We start from the raw sequence: 18746 nt of genomic DNA on the forward strand, positions 1-18746 counted from the left end.
TTGACTCGCGGCTGGTGGGCTGGCAATTGATTGACTCTCAGCTTGTGGGCTGGCAGTTCACTCACGGCTATTCCTTGAAATTCCATTTCAAGCAGAGTGCAGGCCACCAAATTCAAATGCAATTTCATACCATTTCAGTAGAATGCAGGCCACCAAATTCAAATGCAGTTTCATACAATTTCAAGCAGAGTGCAGGCCACCAAATTCAAATACAATTTCATAGCAGTTCAAGCAGAGTGCAGGCCACCAAATTCAAATGCAATTTCATACCATTTCAAGCAGAATGCAGGCTGCCAAATTGAAATGCAATTTCATACCATTTCAAGCAGAGTGCAGGCCACCAAATTCAAATGCAATTTCATACCATTTGGGCTTTATACTCCTAGCCTCCCAGAAGGGGTGTTACTGTCATCATGGTGATTGAGAGGCGAGAGGACCAAACAGCTGATCTCAAGATTTTTTAAACATTCATAACTTTTTTATTTTTCATCGATCTGAAAAATCCTCAGGGCTGCGTCAGTGGGGGAGGACTGTGAGTAAGATGGCCAACAATCATAGTGATATATGGTAGGGTTTTTTCAAAAATCAATTTAGAGCGCAGATAGGAAGTGGTCAAGATGAGATTATTAGTTATATAGATTTTCTTCATGACAAAGGCGTATTGATCTCATTCACTATTCATCCTGTGTTGGTTGGATAGCTGGATGGATTCTGGATGGATGTCTGGTTGTTAGGCTAACATTCTTTTCTCGGCCCAATCACCCCTAGAGAGGATGGTCCGCCAGGCTTGTTTAAAGAGCAGTTAAGTGTCAATAGCAATGCTCTGCATTGCAGGTTGGCCTGATTTATTACCCTAAATGAACATTAATGAATCAATTCGTTTGTTAAACAACAATTCAGCTGTTTCCTTGTGCCCATTTCAACACTAATTTTGCATTTCTGGAACTTATTTCATTAAATTGATTTTAATTTCTCTGACAGCGACAGATGAGTTTGAATTCATGGCTCCAGTTCACGTTCATTTGCAACCATTGTGCTGTCCAAGCACATTGGCAAGCAATAAATCCCGCAAGACCTATAATAATACCATAGGCATATCAGTTTTAGTCCAAAACTTTTATGAAGATGGTAACATCATTGTTTTCTTCTCTGGCATTAAAACATCCACCATGCTGACACCTTGGTGATGTTCAGATAAGACCCAGGGAGGAGGTCTGACTGGAATCTGAGTCTTAAAGCACTGAAAGTGTGCTATATTTTGTCCGACTCATCCATGCTGACCAAAATGCGCCATCCAAGCTATCTCATTTGCCCGGGATTTGCCCATATCCTTCCAACCCTTACCCATCCAGATGTCTTTCAAATGTGGTTATAGCAGTGCTTCTTAAGCTATTTAAATGTAATTCACCCTTGAGTCTTTATCACAAAATTTCATTCATCCTCGAACAAATTTTCTTGTGTTTTTTGGTAATTTTTGTTTTATTCTTCATTGTGTATAATTTTATATATAATTAATTTTGTCACATGAGCAAAAAATATGAATTCTCATTTCTTAAGTGTTTATTTTATTCAACTTTTTGAACATCTTAAAAATATGTAAAGAAAACTAGAAGTGAAAAAAAAAGAAGTTTAATTACCACTGGCGTTGGAAAATCATTCTATTAGAATGATAAAAAAACATTACAACGTCTAAATACTGGGCCTCAGCCCTACCCTACCCTTTTGGGCTTTGATTACTGAAGTTTTGTTCTTGGAAAACTAACTCAAAAAACCATGGAGTATGTGACTTAATATATTACTATATTAATATTGTTGAGTTCTTCATTAGGATGGAGACTGACATTGTTAATTCAGAAACAAGGGTCCTGAACTTAAAGAAAGGTAACTTTGAAGGTATGAGACGTGAATTGGCCAAGATAGACTGGCCATTGATTCTTAATGGGTTGACGGGGGATATGCAATGGAAAGCATTTAAAGACTGCATGGATGAACTACAACAATTGTTCATCCCAGTTTGGCAAAAAAATAAATCAGGGAAGGTAGTGCATCCGTGGATAACAAGCGAAATCAGGGATAGTATCAAAACAAAAGATGAAGCGTACAAATTAGCCAGAAAAAGCAGCCTACCAGATGACTGGGAGAAATTCAGAGACCAGCAGAGGAGGACAAAGGGCTTAATTAGGAAAGGTAAAATAGATTATGAAAGAAAACTGGCAGGGAACATAAAAACTGACTACAAAAGCTTTTATAGATATGTGAAGAGAAAAAGATTAGTTAAAACAAATGTGGGTCCCTTGCAGTCAGAAACGGGTGAATTGATCATAGGGAACAAGGACATGGCAGACCAATTGGATAATTACTTTGGTTCTGTCTTCACTAAGGAAGACATAAAAAATCTGTCGGAAATAGCAGGGGACCGGGGTCAAATGAGATGGAGGAACTGAGTGAAATCCAGGTTAGCCGGGAAGTGGTGTTAGGTAAATTGAATGGACTATAGGCCGATAAATCCCCAGGGCCAGATAGGCTGCATCCCAGAGTACTTAAGGAAGTAGCCCCAGAAATAGTGGATGCATTAGTGATAATTTTTCAAAACTCTTTAGATTCTGGAGTAGTTCCTGAGGATTGGAGGGTAGCTAATGTAACACCACTTTTTAAAAAGGGAGGGAGCGAGAAAACGGGGAATTACAGACCAGTTAGTCTAACGTTGGTAGTGGGGAAACTGCTAGAATAAAGATGGGATAGCAGCACATTTGGAAAATGGTGAAATCATTGGACAAAGTCAGCATGGATTTATGAAGGGTAAATCATGTCTGACGAATCATATAGAATTTTTCGAGGATGCAACTAGTAGAGTGGATAAGGGAGAACCAGTGGATGTGTTATATCTGGACTTTCAGAAAGCTTTTGACAAGGTCCCACATAAGAGATTAGTATACAAACTTAAAGCACACGGTATTGGGGGTTCAGTATTGATGTGGATAGAGAACTGGTTGGCAGACAGGAAGCAAAGAGTAGTAGTAAACGGGTCCTTTTCACAATGGCAGGCAGTGACTTGTGGGATACCGCAAGGCTCAGTTCTGGGACCCCAGCTATTTACGATATATATTAATGATTTGCACGAGGGAATTGAATGCAACATCTCCAAATTTGCAGATGACACGAAGCTGGGGGTCAGTGTTAGCTGTGAGGAGGATGCTAGGAGACTGCAAGGTGACTTGGATAGGCTGGGTGAGTGGGCAAATGCATGGCAGATGCAGTATAATGTGGATAAATGTGAGGTTATCCACTTTGGTGGCAAAAACAGGAAAGTAGATTGTTACCTGAATGGTGGCCGATTAGGAAAGGGGGAGATGCAACGAGACCTGGGTGTCATGGAACACCAGTCATTAAAAGCAGGCATGCAGGTGCAGCAGGCAGTGAAGAAGGCGAATGGTATGTTAGCATTCATAGCAAAAGGATTTGAGTATAGGAACAGGGAGGTTCTACTGCAGTTGTACAGGGTCTTGGTGAGACCACACCTGGAGTATTGCGTATAGTTTTGGTCTCCTAATCTGAGGAAAGACATTCTTGCCATAGAGGGAGTACAGAGAAGGTTCACCAGACTGATTCCTGGGATGTCAGGACTTTCATATGAAGAAAGAGTGGATAGACTCGGTTTGTACTGGCTAGAATTTAGAAGATTGAGGGAGGATCTTACAGAAACTTACAAAATTCTTAAGGGTTTGGACAGGCTAGATGCAGGAAGATTGTTCCCGATGTTGTGGAAGTCCAGATCAAGAGGTCACAGTTTAAGGATAAGGGGGAAATCTTTTAGGACCGAGGTGAGGAAAACATTTTTCACACAGAGAGTGGTGAATCTCTGGAATTCTCTGCCGCAGAAGGTAGTTGAGGCCAGTTCATTCGCTATATTTAAGATGGAGTTAGATGTGGCCCTTGTGACTAAAGGGATCAGGGGGTATGGAGAGAAGGCAGGAACAGGATACTGAGTTGGATGATGAGCCATGATCATATTGAATGGCGGTACAGGCTTGTAGGGCCGAATGGCCTACTCCTGCACCTATTTTTCTATGTTTCTATGTTTCCCAGTTCTCCGACCAGTCTGACTGTCCTCGATTACATAATATCTCTGTTTACTTTGCTTCAAAACCCCATCGACCTGCGACGCAAATTTCAGAGCACTATGTTTTTTTATTCCAAGATCTCTCTCAAGTGAGAGTCAATCAGAAGCCAGTTTCTAAGAAATATGACGTGATGTCAATAAAGAGGCTTTATTCACATGTTATATTATTGTGCAGTTGAAATGACTCCCTTTAAATTTTTATTCATGCTAGTATATGAAATCATGCTGATTGTGTGGAAGATTTGGAAAATAAACTTTAAAGATATTGGTAACAATCAAGCGTTCTTGTGAAAGTGTATTTGTTGGGAGAGAAGGAACATTAAAGCATGTTCCCCTTCACTGGATTTTAATCAATTACCAACCTTTCTTTTACATTTTCAAAGTTACATTCTCCAACTTAGACATTATATAGAAAGCAATTTTAGGTTGCTTTGTGCTGATATGTGTGAGCATATTATGAAAGCAGATTTAGAAAAGATGTGACCCAACAAAATAGAGGGTAAATCTATTTCTATTGGTTTGAGTCCACATCATCTTTTATATTGCTATTTAGTAAAGCAAGTAACAAGAACTACGAAATAAACATCCTATGTGGAAGGTCAATCAAGACTTAACTAACAGTAGAGACTCCTGCAACTGCGTATCAAAACTCATTCCACACAATGCACATGGTTCTAAAAGACACCTTCACATTCAATGAATTCTACACAGATAAATATCACTAAACGTTTTTGCGAACTGATGGAGTTTACTTAAATGCTTAATTGCAGAGTAAAAAATTATTTAACTCTAATATGTTATTCACATTAATATTGTTTATTCCTCATGTTTAACAGCTGGTAGTTGGGTGATATGGTGGTGCAGCAGTAGAGTTGCTACCTTATGGTGCCAGAGACCCGGGTTCGATCCTAACTATGTGTCTTGTCCGTACTGAGTTTGTACATTCTCCCCCTGATGACATGCTTTTCTCCAGGAGCTCATTCCAAAGATGTACAGGTTCATATGTTAACTGGTCACTGTAAAATGGCAAAATTGCCACGAGTGTATAGGATAGTGTTAGTGTACGAGGATCGCTTGACAGTATGGACTCAGTGGGCCGAGGGCTTGTTACTGTGCTGTATCTCTAAACTAAGCTAAACAGTCAGTGTGAAGCAAGTTGTTTCCTATATTATTTTTAAGCGTCTTTTCTCTGTGCTGCTACAATAATGAGGAGAGATGGAATAACATTTGCGAAAAGTGTGTCCTTGACTCGGCGATAAATGTTTTTCATGGAGGATATATGTATAACCACAATTTATTTCAATGTTAAGCAGTTGAAAAGTATTATTTTGTATTATCTTCCATGATGAACGACAACAGATTTATATTGTTTAGTGTTTTTATAAAAACACGATAATTGTGCACTGGGTGGTAACTGTTACAATTACAGTAGGTTATTTAGCAGATGACAATATTTGCCCATACATTAAAATTTATTCTGAAGTGTATATTTTCCGAAAACATGTGAATGCTTTATTACTGATGATATCAACCTGTGTTTCCTTGCCTTGTCAGCTGGAAAGAATTACAGACAAGATTTATGCAGATGTTGCCTGAATTCAAAGGCCTGAGCTACAGCAAAATGTTGGGCAGGCTAGGACTTTATTCCCTGGTGGCTAAAGGGTCATCTTATAAAGGTGTATAAATCATGAGGGAATAGTTAGGATGAATACACCCAGGGTCTTTACCCAGGGTAGGGCACTCAGGAACCAGTGGACACAGGTTTAAGATGAGAGGGGCAAGATTTAATAGGAACCTGAGGCGCAACTTTTTCACTCAGTGGGTAAATGGAACAAGTGCCAGCGGAGATAGTTGAGGAAGGTACTATAACAGCATTTACAAGACACTTGGTCAGGTACATAGATAGAAAAGGGATATGGGCCAAATGCTGGCAAATGGGACATAGAAACATAGAAATTAGGTGCAGGAGTAGGCCATTCGGCCCTTCGAGGACCAGCTTAGATGGGGTATCGTGATCGACAGGGGTGAGCTTGACCAAAGGACCTGTTTCCGTGCTCCAAGACTCTGGTAATTAGCAGCAAACAAAAAAGTTAGAATTTCCTTCTGTTAATATCTAATGCTCCAAACGAAGGTTGTAGACTCCTTATTGAGACAAGATACAGTTTTAACAGTAAGGATGTCCGCCAGTGTGTTGTTGACATCACCATCATGATGAAAGCTAATGTTTAGTACAAATCTAACTGATCAAAGGTGAGCATGCATGTGTTTCTATGGGAGCAGCAGCAGAGTCATACCCAACATAGACTGACAAATCCCTCTCTTTGTCAATTCCATCAAACATGGGAATATTTCATGCTCATTCAAAAAACATACCAAGAGTAACGAGATTTAAACAGAAATGAGGTGAATATACAGCAGTATCAAATAATCAACCATTCTAGCAAACCACTGCCATCTTACCATGTTCATGTACGTCCAAAACGTCACCTATCTTTTTCCTCCAGGATTCTTCCTGACCCATTATGTTACTCTAGTGCTTTGTGTCTATCTTTGGTATAAACCAGCATCTGCAGTTCTTTGCTTCTGCACCAAGAACACTCATCAATAACATCAAAACACATTAACGTGCAAGACTAAAGCATTTGCAAACATCTTCAGCCACCAAAAAATGCCTGATGGCCAATATATCTCAGTTACTTCCAAAGGCCCTTGTTAGAATAGAACTAAGTCTTCAACAAATTTAGTTCCCACACAGTGGTGTCATGAAAAAACTAAAAGCAATGAGATCAAACTATATCCTGATTATAGAGCTGGCTGAAGCATAGTATTCTAATCCTGACTGCATCAGAGTCAGCTGTTTCATTACAACTACAAACTAACCAATTCCATATATCCTTATTATGAAGAAGGAAGCCATTCAACCCATCACATTGATGCTGGCTCATTGATAAATTCAATTGTCATTTCCTTACCCAGGGAAGACCCTGTACCTAATTTTTTCCGCTGTAAATAATCCCCCACCTCTATGAGGGGGAATTTTATCGGAGCTAATTCAGCCACTGAGAGGTATGTATTTGGCAGGCACGTGCCGACTAAAATTATAAAATGGTAATTACTAAATATAAATAGTAAAGGCATGGAAGAATTATGCCTATCTATGAAATCGATCTCTTAGGTAGGTATAATTCTCCGTGCCTTTCATCCGCAGCACTTGCAACCCGCGAAGGTCTGTGCAGCCCACGTGCCGTCAGCGCTGATTCAATGTCAATTTCAAGGGGAGCTGAAGGCAGCTGAAATCTGCCTTTGCTGTACTGCGCAGGTGCAGGAGCCTTCTGAGCATGTGCAGTGCTAGTTTCTTGGCGGGCTTTTCAAATATGGATTGGCATTATCTGAAGAGTATTTTAGGAAACATAGAGAGAAGAATGGAGTTCATGAACCAGTAATGTGGTAAGTACATTTCTTAGTGCTATATGTTTTGAAATACCGTATTTCCCGGGGTGTGGTGGGGGGGCGGTAGAGTTCCTTTCACAGCGTTTGGTGAGTCTGGCCTGGGGTAAAGTTGCGGGGAGGGCAGGAGTGTTGTGAAGGAGGGGATTTGGATCATCTGGGGGAGAGAAGTAGCTCGGGTGGCTGTGAGCGGCCGCCGGGCCGGACAGCGGAACCGGACACCACCTCAGCACCTACTGCCGGCCCCCGCTCACCTCTGGCAGCTCTCCGTCTAAAAAACTCTCTCCTGCTGCTCTCTGGCCTCACTCATGTCAGCTGCTTCCTTAAAATCCTTAAATTCCAACAGCGCAATTGAGGTTACTCTACTGTGGGAATTTAAAGATTTGCAGGAACCTGCTGACATGTGCGAAGTCGGCGAGTGCCAGGTGAGAGGTGTTCAGATGGAGAGCACTGCCAGAGGTGAGCGGGCCGGCAGAAGGTGCTGAAGTGGTGGCCAGTTCTGCTGTCAGGTCCTGGTGGCCCCTCGCAGCTACCCGAGCTGCTTCTATCCCTGGCTACAATGCGGCGGCTCTGCGTCCGGAGCGTTGCAGCAGCAATGAGTGAGTGAGTTACTGGCATTATCCCCGACTCTCTCCTTCTCAACACTCCTGCCCTCCCCACAACTTTACCCCATGGCACAGACCCCCCTCACGCTGTGAAAGGAACTCTCCCCCCAATTGGTCCTTTGAACAAGTATTGTCATTCAATAAGATGACAACTGATTCAACTTTTCACTGTGCTCCCGTTTTTCCCACCATCTCTCCACCTGCCATCACCCTTCACCTCCCACCCATTAAGTAATTCAGAATAGAGACTGGGAAGCCTCGGGCAAATTGAATTGTTACTGTCTTCATTTTTATTTTTTATTTTTAGGGTGAGAACAATCTGCGCATGCACGATTTAAGTTTTTTTTAAAAAAGTCGATTGACTGCCTACCCTGAGTAATTAGTCACGGCAAGTGCCTGCCTTCCAGGTACCTTCCCCTGCAACAGCAGAAGATGCAACAGCAGAAGATGCAACACCTGTCAGTATACCTCCTCCCTCGACTGTCCAGGGACCCCAACAGTCCTTTCTGGTTAGGCAGAGGTCACTTGCATCTCCTTCAACCTCACCTGCTGTACCCATTGTTCAAGATGTAGACACTTATACATTGGCGAGATCAAATGCAGACTTGGCAATCGTTGCACGCAAAACCTTCGCTCAGCCCGCGTAAACCAACCTGTTCTCCCGGTTGCCAGACACTTTAATTATCCTTCCCATTCCCACACAGACGTTTCTGTCCACAAGGGCCTGTCCCACTGTGGGAACCTAATTTGCGAGTTTAGAAGAGTTTAGGAGAATTTTTTAAAGTGTCATGGTCTTGTTGTATCGACGAAGTAGAACACCTCATACGACCTCCTTCGACTATGTAGTGAACCTCCTACGAATACGTAGAAGACCTCCTTTGACTATGTAGAAGACCTCCTTCGATCTCCTTTGACCTCCTTCGACTATGTTGGAGACGAGCTTTGACTAGCTTAGGGAAAATTGGACACCGAATAGTGGAGAGTGAAGATGACCTCCTTCGACTATCTTCGACAAAACTAACACTAGCTATGACTACCTCTGACTACCTTTGATTACCTATGAATAACATGCCAACCTACTACAACCTACTTCGACTAACCCTACCTAAAATGTATCAAATTTTTCCATGCCGACCAAGTTTTACTCGCAGACAATTTTCAGCATGCTAAAAAATACTCCTCGACCAAACTGAGGCCTCGAGTATGCACAAACTTCTCTCGAGCATGAAGGAGAGTTACATAGACCTCCTAGGACCACGTGCCGACCATGCTGCGAGTTTGAGTCGAGCGCAAACTCTTCTAAACTCGCAAATTAGGTCCCCACAGTGGGACAGGCCCTTCATTCTCCTTCTTTGTCAGAGTGAGGGTAAACGCAAATTGGATGAACAGTATCTCATATTTTGCTTGGGCAGCTTACAGCCTAGTGGTATGAATATAGATTTCTCTCACTTCAGGTAGCCCCTGCATTCCTTTTTCTCTATCTCTCCCCGACCCAATTCCCATTAACCTAATTTTCACCCTATAAACAGCTTACAATGGCCTGTTTCCTTTATCATCGTTACTTTTTTGCATATCTTCCATTCATTGCTCTTTATCTCTCCACATCACCACCAATATCACCACTGGTTGGCGCCCACAATGGTCGCCTCGCCAACAGTCTGTCTTGACCCTTCTTCTTTGTTGTTTTTTAGTATGTGTTAAATGTATGTTTTAGTGTTCTTTTAGTTTGTTTTATGTTGGGGATGGGGGTTGGGGGAAAAACCTTTTTAATCTCTTACCTTGATGGAGATGCAATTATTTTCCATATCGTATCTCCGTCCACACTGCGGTCTAACATCATGGAGCTGGCGGCCTCTGCTGGAGACCGACTTTTGGAGTTCCAATCGTGGGAGCCTGTGTTCATAACATCACCCAGCTTGCGGTCCCTGGTTAGAGACCGACTTCGGAAGCTCCAAACCACAGGAGCTTAGACCGCCCCGATGCAGGAGCTACGATTGCCCCGACATCAGAGCTTCAATTGCCCCAACCACAGGAGAATAAAGAGGAAGAAGATTAGACTTTATTGCCTTCCATCACAGTGAGAAATGTGGGGAATCTGCTGTGGTGGATGTTTATGCTAACTTTTAAATAGTTGAGTGCCTTGTTGCTTTTTTTAGTATGGCTGTATTTCGAGTAATTCGAGTTACACTTATTTAGTACCTTATTTAGTGCACATGACAATAAACAGACCTTTGAACATTTTGAACATTGATATGTCTCGTTTCCCTTACCCCTAACCAGTCTGAAGTAGTGTCTCAACCGGAAACGTCACCCATTCCTTTTCTCAAGAGATGCTGCCTGGCCCGCTGAGTTACTCCAGCTTTTTGTGTCTATCTTCGATTTAAACCAGCATCTACAGTTCCTTCTTGCACACTGGCAAATCAATCAATCAATCAATCAATCAATCAATCAGCATTCAATCAATCAATCAGCATTAAGGTGCTGGTGGAACCATGGCTAATGTTATATATCAAGTGATTTTTGCTCAGTTTGGGCTCCATACATCTAGATCTAGGAGCTTGTCCTCACCTTCCACCCCATCAGCCATACATCTAGATCTAGGAGCTTGTCCTCACCTTCCACCCCATCAGCCATCGCTAACAGCATATAATCCTCCAACATTTTCGCCATCCAACGGGATCCCACTACTGGCCCCATCTTCCCATCTCCACCCCTTTCTGCTTTCTGCAGAGACCATTTTCTCTGAAACTCCCTGGTCAGCTCCTCCTTTCTCACCCAAACCACCCCTCCCCCAGGTACTTTTCCCTGCAACCACAGGAGATGCAACATTTGTCCCTTTACCTCCCCCTTCGATTCCATTCAAGGCTCCAAACAGCCTTTCCCGGAGAGACAGATGTTCGCTTGCACCTCCTCCAACCTAATCTACTGTATCTACTGGTTAGTTTACACCCCAGCGTTATGAACATTAACTTATCTAAGGTTGCGCGCTCAGCCCCCTGCTGTACTCACTCTATACTCATGACTGCGTAGCCAGTCATAGTGTGAACTCTATCATCAAGTTCACTGACGACACCACTGTTGTGGGACATATCACTGATGGGGATGAGTCAGAGTATAGAAAAGAGATTGAGCGACTGCGCATATGGTGCCAGCACAATAACCTGGCCCTCAACACCAGCAAAACCAAGGAACTGATTGTGGACTTTGGAAGGAGTAGGATGGGGACCCACGGTCCCGTTTATATCAATGGGTCGATGGTTAAAAGGGTCAAGAGCTTCAAATTCCTGGGCGTGCACATCTCTGAAGATCTTTCCTGGTCCAAGAACACTGATGCAATTATTAAGAAAGCACATTAGCGCCTCTACTTCCTGAGAAGACTACGGAGAATCGGTTTGTCAATGAGGACTCTCTCTAACTTCTACAGGTGCACAGTAGAGAGCATGCTGACCTTGCAAGTTGGCAACTTGAGCGCCCTGGAGAGGAAAATACTACAAAAAGTAGTAAACACTGCCCAGTCCATCATCGGCTCTGTCCTCCCTTCCATCGAGGGGATTTATCGCATTCGCTGCCTCAAAAAGGCTGGCAGTATCATCATGGACCCACACCATCTTGGGCACACACTCATCTCCCTGCTACCTTCAGGTAGAAGGTACAGGAGCCTGAAGACTGCAACGACCAGGTTCAGGAATAGCTGCTTCCCCACAACCATCAGGCTATTAAACTTGGCTCGGACAAAACTCTGAACATTAGTAGTCCATTATCTGTTATTTGCACTTGATCAGTTTATTTATTCATGTGTGTATATATTTATATAATGGTATATGGACACACCGGTCTGCTTTGTAGTCAATGCCTACTATGTTCTGTCGTGCTGTAGCAAAGCAAGAATTTCATTGTCCTATCAGGGACACATGACAATAAACTCTCTTGAATCTCTTGAATCTCTTGAATCTTTAATCTTGAATTTGTTAGAAAATGTATTTTTGGAGCTGGTTTTTCAAAAGTTAGGAGATATAAGACGAATCATTAGGGAAACAAGGAAACATGTATTCAGTATCAAAATGTCAATTCGGGCCGCAAAGGTGTGGTAATGAAGATGATGGAATAATGAGTGGGAACTGAGCAAGTTTAGATTTTTTTAAAACAGACATGATTATCATTGTGAGAAATCTTTAAATTTTTCTTTGGAGTCACGTGAGTGATTACGTGAAGACCCCGTCCAGTACGCATGCATGTCATATCATCTATCGCATTGCGTTACGACTGGCATGGTGAACATGATTCTCCTGCCAGCAACAGACCTGAGGTAAGTTTTTATAAAAAACTTTCAGGTTAAATCTTCTTGCAGGAACCTCTACTTAGAGGTCCTGCTTAAAGTCCGGGACTAAGTCGGGACGGAGGGAAAAACCCAGTCTCGAACTTCAGGGAACCCCGGTCACGGGGAATCCCGCCCACAGACCTAGGCATTTGGAACCGCGGAATGCGGGTAGCGAGCGACGGCAAATTCACCTTTGAGCCGCTGGCAGTAGAACCAGTGGCTTCATATTGGTGGAGAACCCGCACCGGAGACCGCGGGAAGCGGGGAGCGGAGGGCGGTGGATTCACCTTCGAGCCGCTGGCAGTGGAGCCAGCGACTTCATATTGGTGCCGGGGGCACCTGGACAGCCGCTCCGGAGACCATGGAATGCGGGGAGTGACCTGAGAACCTGCTCCGTAGACTGCGGGATGCGAGGAGCAGACGGCAGTAAGTACTGTGCCGCTGGCAGTTAAACCAGCGGCTTCATATACTCCCCACCCTCCAAAGCAGGATACCCCCCCGACTTTGTAAATCGCGGCTATCCCTTTGATAGGGACTGCGGGGATATCCTCGCTGCAGTTACTGTGGGGATACTCAGATCGGGGGTGGGGGGGAAGAAAGCCCCGACTGGAGAACACCATGGAGAAGCCCTGTTATAAGGGACCGCGGAGAAAAAGTTAGGGGGAGAAATAACCAGCAATGGAAGTGTTTCTACAAGGACCACAGAGGAACCCCAGCTGTAACAAACCACGACCACAAGACCAGGCTCGGGAGGAGCGTTGCTCCGCAGCAGAAGGTTTAAAAAGGGCATGCAGGTATCCTTACTCGAAGATTGTTTTGTGCTATTTTGTGAGAATATGTCACAGGAATGGACGACTCGAACAAGTCAGGCTGTGAAGACTCACCGCCGGCGGGAGCAACTGTGATCGCATATCCCGCATGGAGCGGTTGATGGATCAGAAGCTCCAATGTGACATGCTCCGGTATATGGAGCCTAGTCACCAGGGGGTCCTGGGACGCCCATGGCAGCACCTTATTGAGGGCTACATAATGCATCTCCCTCGACCGAGGGGAGCATTAGGAGTCACTTCTGGGCTGACTCTGAAGACAGGGGATTGGCTGAAGAAACCACAAGTGTGCAGGGTGTGCAGTAACAACATTACCAACAGCAGGAGCTCGACGAGTGGCCGTCGGGTTCAGGAAGGCAACATCATCATGCAAGACCTCACATCTTCGACGGCAGCACCCCTACGCAACCACCAGCAAACCACGATGAACTGAAGCTGGTGAAAGCTTGAAGGCCGTACAACTAGGACAAAGGTCTTTTTTAGGCCACAGCCCAGAATGGCCTTCCTGGAAGATGCGCCAACCTCATACTTGAGCTCCTCTACCTCCCAGGAATAGATGTAAAATCATGCACACATGTTTGAATCTCGTTGCACTGACGTGCAATGATAATAAAAGATATTATTATCATTATTATTATTGAGGCAGCTCCTGGATCAGGTTGCATAAGTCCTCCCATTCGGATAAAGGTATGGAACCTCATCGATGATGTCTCCTGTCATGGATACAAGTTGGTAATATTAAACTGGTTTGAATATTTACACTGGTTTGGGATAAAACTAGATTAGTTCATACTGCACACAGGTATGGTTGGAGTTGCCTTTCAAGACAAGGCTCACAAAAATGGGATGTGGACTGATCATTGTCAACAGCCTCAACCCGCATGTGCAGTATAGATTTTTCTGAATAACTTCCATGTGAGCATTTCCACTCACAGGGTTAAAGATATTTGAAATTTAACTGGATGAGGCAATAATACACTCAGCAGCGTTACAAAATGGGCTAACTCCAGTTTCCAGATTATTTACCAAATCACTACTATCAGTGCTTCAGCTGCACAGAACTAACAAATAGGTAGCATGGCCAATCTGGAAGATATTGAACATACTGTATTTTACTAAATTAGCCTTATCAGCCACATAGCTATATTTGAGGAATTGGTTCTCACCCGTCCAGTTAAATTTAAATAAGTTGATACCAACTGAAACTATTGATTGTTGGGATACAATCATCCATTTATTGGTCTGGGATCAGCTCTGAGACAAAAAAATTATACCTCTGCTGTTTTTAGCTGAAACAATCCAAGTCACAATGATGGACTGCTTTGCTCCACTGAAACCTCTTATCCGTAAATCTTCAGTCATTTCCAAACTGATGCTATTGCCCAAAGATGGATAAATTACTAATACCATCTCAAGCACAGAGTACAGAGCTCTGGGTCCAGTCATTGCAACACTGGATAGGATGATCATATCTGCGGGCTATAATTACATGTTTGTTTATGATTAATCAAGCAGATTAGACAGGGACACAAGACCAAACTAGAGTTGCATATCCCATGGACCTTGCATTCGGAGTGGCGGCGCGGCTCTGGCTGCAGCGGCTTACCGGCGGTCCCGTTGTCTTTGTGTTTTTTATGTTGTTTATTTTGTTTGTTTAGTCTAGTTTTTGGTTTTAGCTTGTGTTTTTTTGGGGGGGGGGGGTTGAAACGGGGTTTGCAGTCTCTCCCTGCGGGGGAATGCGACCTTTTTGTCGTATTCCCCCTCTCTCCCTCCGTCTGTGCTGAGGCCTAATGGAGCTGATGACCTCGAGGCTCCAGAGGCAGAGCCCGCCAGGACTTGCTCTGAGCTCGCTCCCGTGAGGGTGGTCCGGCTCAGGGCTGGAAGAGGCTGGGACGCTCCCGTGAGGGCGACCAGCCCGAGGGTGGAACGAGGCTCCCGTCGGAGCGGCCGAGCTCGGGAAGGTGCGGGGCTGGCAGCCCGAGGGAGGTTCGGCGCCCAAGTCGGGGCGGCCCGGTCCGGGGGAGAAGCGACGCCCAAGTCGGGGCGGCCCGGTCCGGGGGAGGTTCGGCGCCCAAGTCGGGGCGGCCCGGTCCGGGGGAGAAGCGACGCCCAAGTCGGGGCGGCCCGGTCCGGGGGAGGTTCGGCGCCCAAGTCGGGGCGGCCCGGTCCGGGGGAGAAGCGACGCCCAAGTCGGGGCGGCCCGGTCCGGGGGAGAAGCGGCGCCCAAGTCGGGGCGGCCCAGTCCGGGGGGGAAGCGACGCCCAAGTCGGGGCGGCCCGGCCCGGGGGAGGTTCGGCGCCCAAGTCGGGGCGGCCCAGCCCGAGGCTGAAGACGGCACAGTACTCACGTGAGGGTGGCTGGGACGGTGTTCTGGCGGCGGTGGCCTGAGTCCGGGGTTCGGCCGCGGGCCAGCAGCTGCTTCTGCAGAACTGGTGGGCGGCAGCTTCAACCACCCCGGGCCGCGGTGTTTGAGCCGCGGGACTGTTCTTAACATCGCCTGGAAGGGGACATCACCCCAGCACAGAGGGAGAAGAGGAGGGAAGAGACTGCGACCTAAGACTTTTGCCTCCATCACAGTGAGGAGATGCTGGGTGGACTCACTGTGGTGGATGTTAATGCGTGTTTATTGTTGTTTTATTGTATGGTATTATATGTATGACTGCTGCAATTTCGTTCAGATTTCTGAATGATAATAAAAGGCTATCTATCTATCTATCTATTTACACCAGTATGTCAAGGTTCCTAAGAGCCTTATAGACTGACAGCAATATTATAAGTTACATAAAATCTTGTTAGAAGGAATCACTATGAACCTTCTCCAGATGGTTATATGGGTCTGGCATATACAGGAGTGTACATTGACATTGAGTCTCACTCCACCAGGACCGCTATACCTCAGCAGCAGGGATGGACCACATCTCAGTGGTTGCAGGAAGGTCAAACTATTGATCTGTCCAAATATACAAAATAAACCTATTGCCAGATCAGGGGTATTTACCAACTCTATTTTAGGTATGGTTCATACTTCCTCCAGGTTGAGGGAGGTTAATATTGCCACTATTATTCATTAATAGCATCAACATGTCTATATCTATGTCATGTCTGAATGAATTCTTAATGTTCACTCATCATTGGCCGACTGATGCAGTGTATGACGCCTGGACTCGGTTCCTCGGCATGAAATCACAGAGCTTTAAAGTCTTCATGTAGTCACTCACGTGACTCCGAAGTAAAATAGTAAGATTAAACGAGTTTACCAGTTTGAAGTTTGATCTTTATTTTATGAGGAGTAACGTTGAGGGATTACGTGCCCTCCGCTCCCTGCCCTCTATCATAAAGTATTATGGTTCTCTTATCTTACGCATGCATACTGGACGGGGTCTTCACGTAATCCTTCAACATTACTCCTCATAAAATAAAGATCAAACTTCAAACTGGTAAGTTCTCGTATAATATTACTATTATCTATCCTTTTGATAAAGAAACAGTTTTGCTGTCCACAAATATTTAAAAGTTAGATGTGCAGTATACTTTTTATTGGTGTTAATACCAATTTTAGTACAGTATTCACTTTGATAGAAACATAGAAACGTAGAAAATATGTGCATGAGTAGGCCATTCGGCTCTTCGAAGTTCTATAAGGTCCCCTCTCAATTTTTTTAATTCTAGCGAGAACAAGCCGAGTTGTACCTTTTTGCAGTTGTCAGCATAGAAACATACAAACATAGAAACATAGCAAATAGGTGCAGGAGAAGGTCATTCGGCCCTTCGAGCTTGAACCACCATTCAATATGGTCATGGCTGATCATCCAACTCAGTATCCTGTACCTGCCTTCTCTCCATACCCCCTGATTCCTTTAGTCACAAGGGCCTCATCTAACTTACTCTTAAATCTAGCCAATGAATTGGCCTCAACTATCTTCTGTGGCAGAGAATTCCAGAGATTCACCACTCTCTGTGTGAAAATTGTTTTCCTCATCCCGGTCCTAAAATATTTTCCCCTTATCCTTAAACTGTGACCCCTTTTTCTGGACTTCCCCAACATCGGGAACAATCTTCCTGCATCTAACCTGTCCAACCCCTTAAGGATTTTGTAAGTTTCTATAAGATCCCTCCTCAATCTACTAAATTCTAGCGAGTACAAGCCAAGTCTATCCAGTCTTTCTTCATATGAAAGTCCTGACATCCCACAAATCATTCTGGTGAACATTCCCTGTACTCCCTCTATGGCAAGAATGTCTTTCCTCAGATTAGGAGACCAAAACTCTACGCAATACTCCAGGTGTGGTCTCACCAAGACCCTGTACAACTGCAGTAGAACCTCCCTGCTCCTATACTCAAATCCTTTTGCTATGAATGCTAGCATACCATTTGCTTTCTTCACTGCCTGCTGCACCTGCATGCCTACTTTTAATGACTGGTGCCAGGTCTCTTTGTATCTCCCCTTTTCCTAATCGGCCACCATTCAGATAATAGTCTACTTTCTTGTTTCTGCCATCAAAGTGGATAACCTCACATTTATCCACATTATACTGCATCTGCCATGCATTTGCCCACTCACCCAGCGTATCCAAATCACCTTGCAGCCTCCTGGCATCCTCCTCATAGCTAACACTGCCCCCCAGCTTTGTGTCATCCGCAAGCTTGGAGATGTTGCATTCAATTCCCTCGTCCAAATCATTAATATATATTGTAAATAGCTGGGGTCCCAGCACTGAGTCTTGCGTACCCCACTAGTCACTGCCTGCCATAGTGAAAATGACCCATTTCCTCCTATTCTTTGCATGTAGCAACACATTCTTAGATAAGCATCTAACAATGCAAACAGCACTCTTCTGGCCATGGGGAAATGTTGATAACAAATTACTGGCAGGGGAGATGGTGAAGGGGTTTCTGGGAAAATGTTCTCAAGGGGTCCGAGAGGCCTGAACAGGCTGGTCTTTGATGACATTCTGCAGAACAATGTTCTTTGAGTTAGAAGATGTACTATAGTTATAGAGAACTGATCCTGGCAGCGATTTGCTGGAGAAATATATGGACTAGTGCAATGTTTGAATGCCTGTACTTTGAAATGTTCTGCAGTGCAAGCAAATTGCCAATGTCTCTGAATCCTGCACCTATGAGTTGAGGAAAAATTAGATTAAGTCTCCTCTCCTTGAGTATGACGTGTGGTTGATCTCCGAATCGCAGCGGAAGGCAGCAAACTGTGAGATGTGGTAAATTCAGCAGCAATGACCTTGAATGATCCTGGAAAAGGAAGCTGACCATGATATGAATTGAGAAAAGCAATCAAAACACATTTTGTTAGGTTACATCTGAAATCATAGTAGGTCACATCTTTATGTGAGCACAAACACTGCAATGAGGTATTTCTCCTTTAAATTAAATGGTTTCAAAGAAAATAGTGTTATCAAAAAAGTTTTGTTTGC

The sequence above is a fragment of the Leucoraja erinacea genome, chromosome 1, assembly GCF_028641065.1.
Source record: "Leucoraja erinacea ecotype New England chromosome 1, Leri_hhj_1, whole genome shotgun sequence".
NCBI classification, from domain to species: domain Eukaryota; kingdom Metazoa; phylum Chordata; class Chondrichthyes; order Rajiformes; family Rajidae; genus Leucoraja; species Leucoraja erinaceus.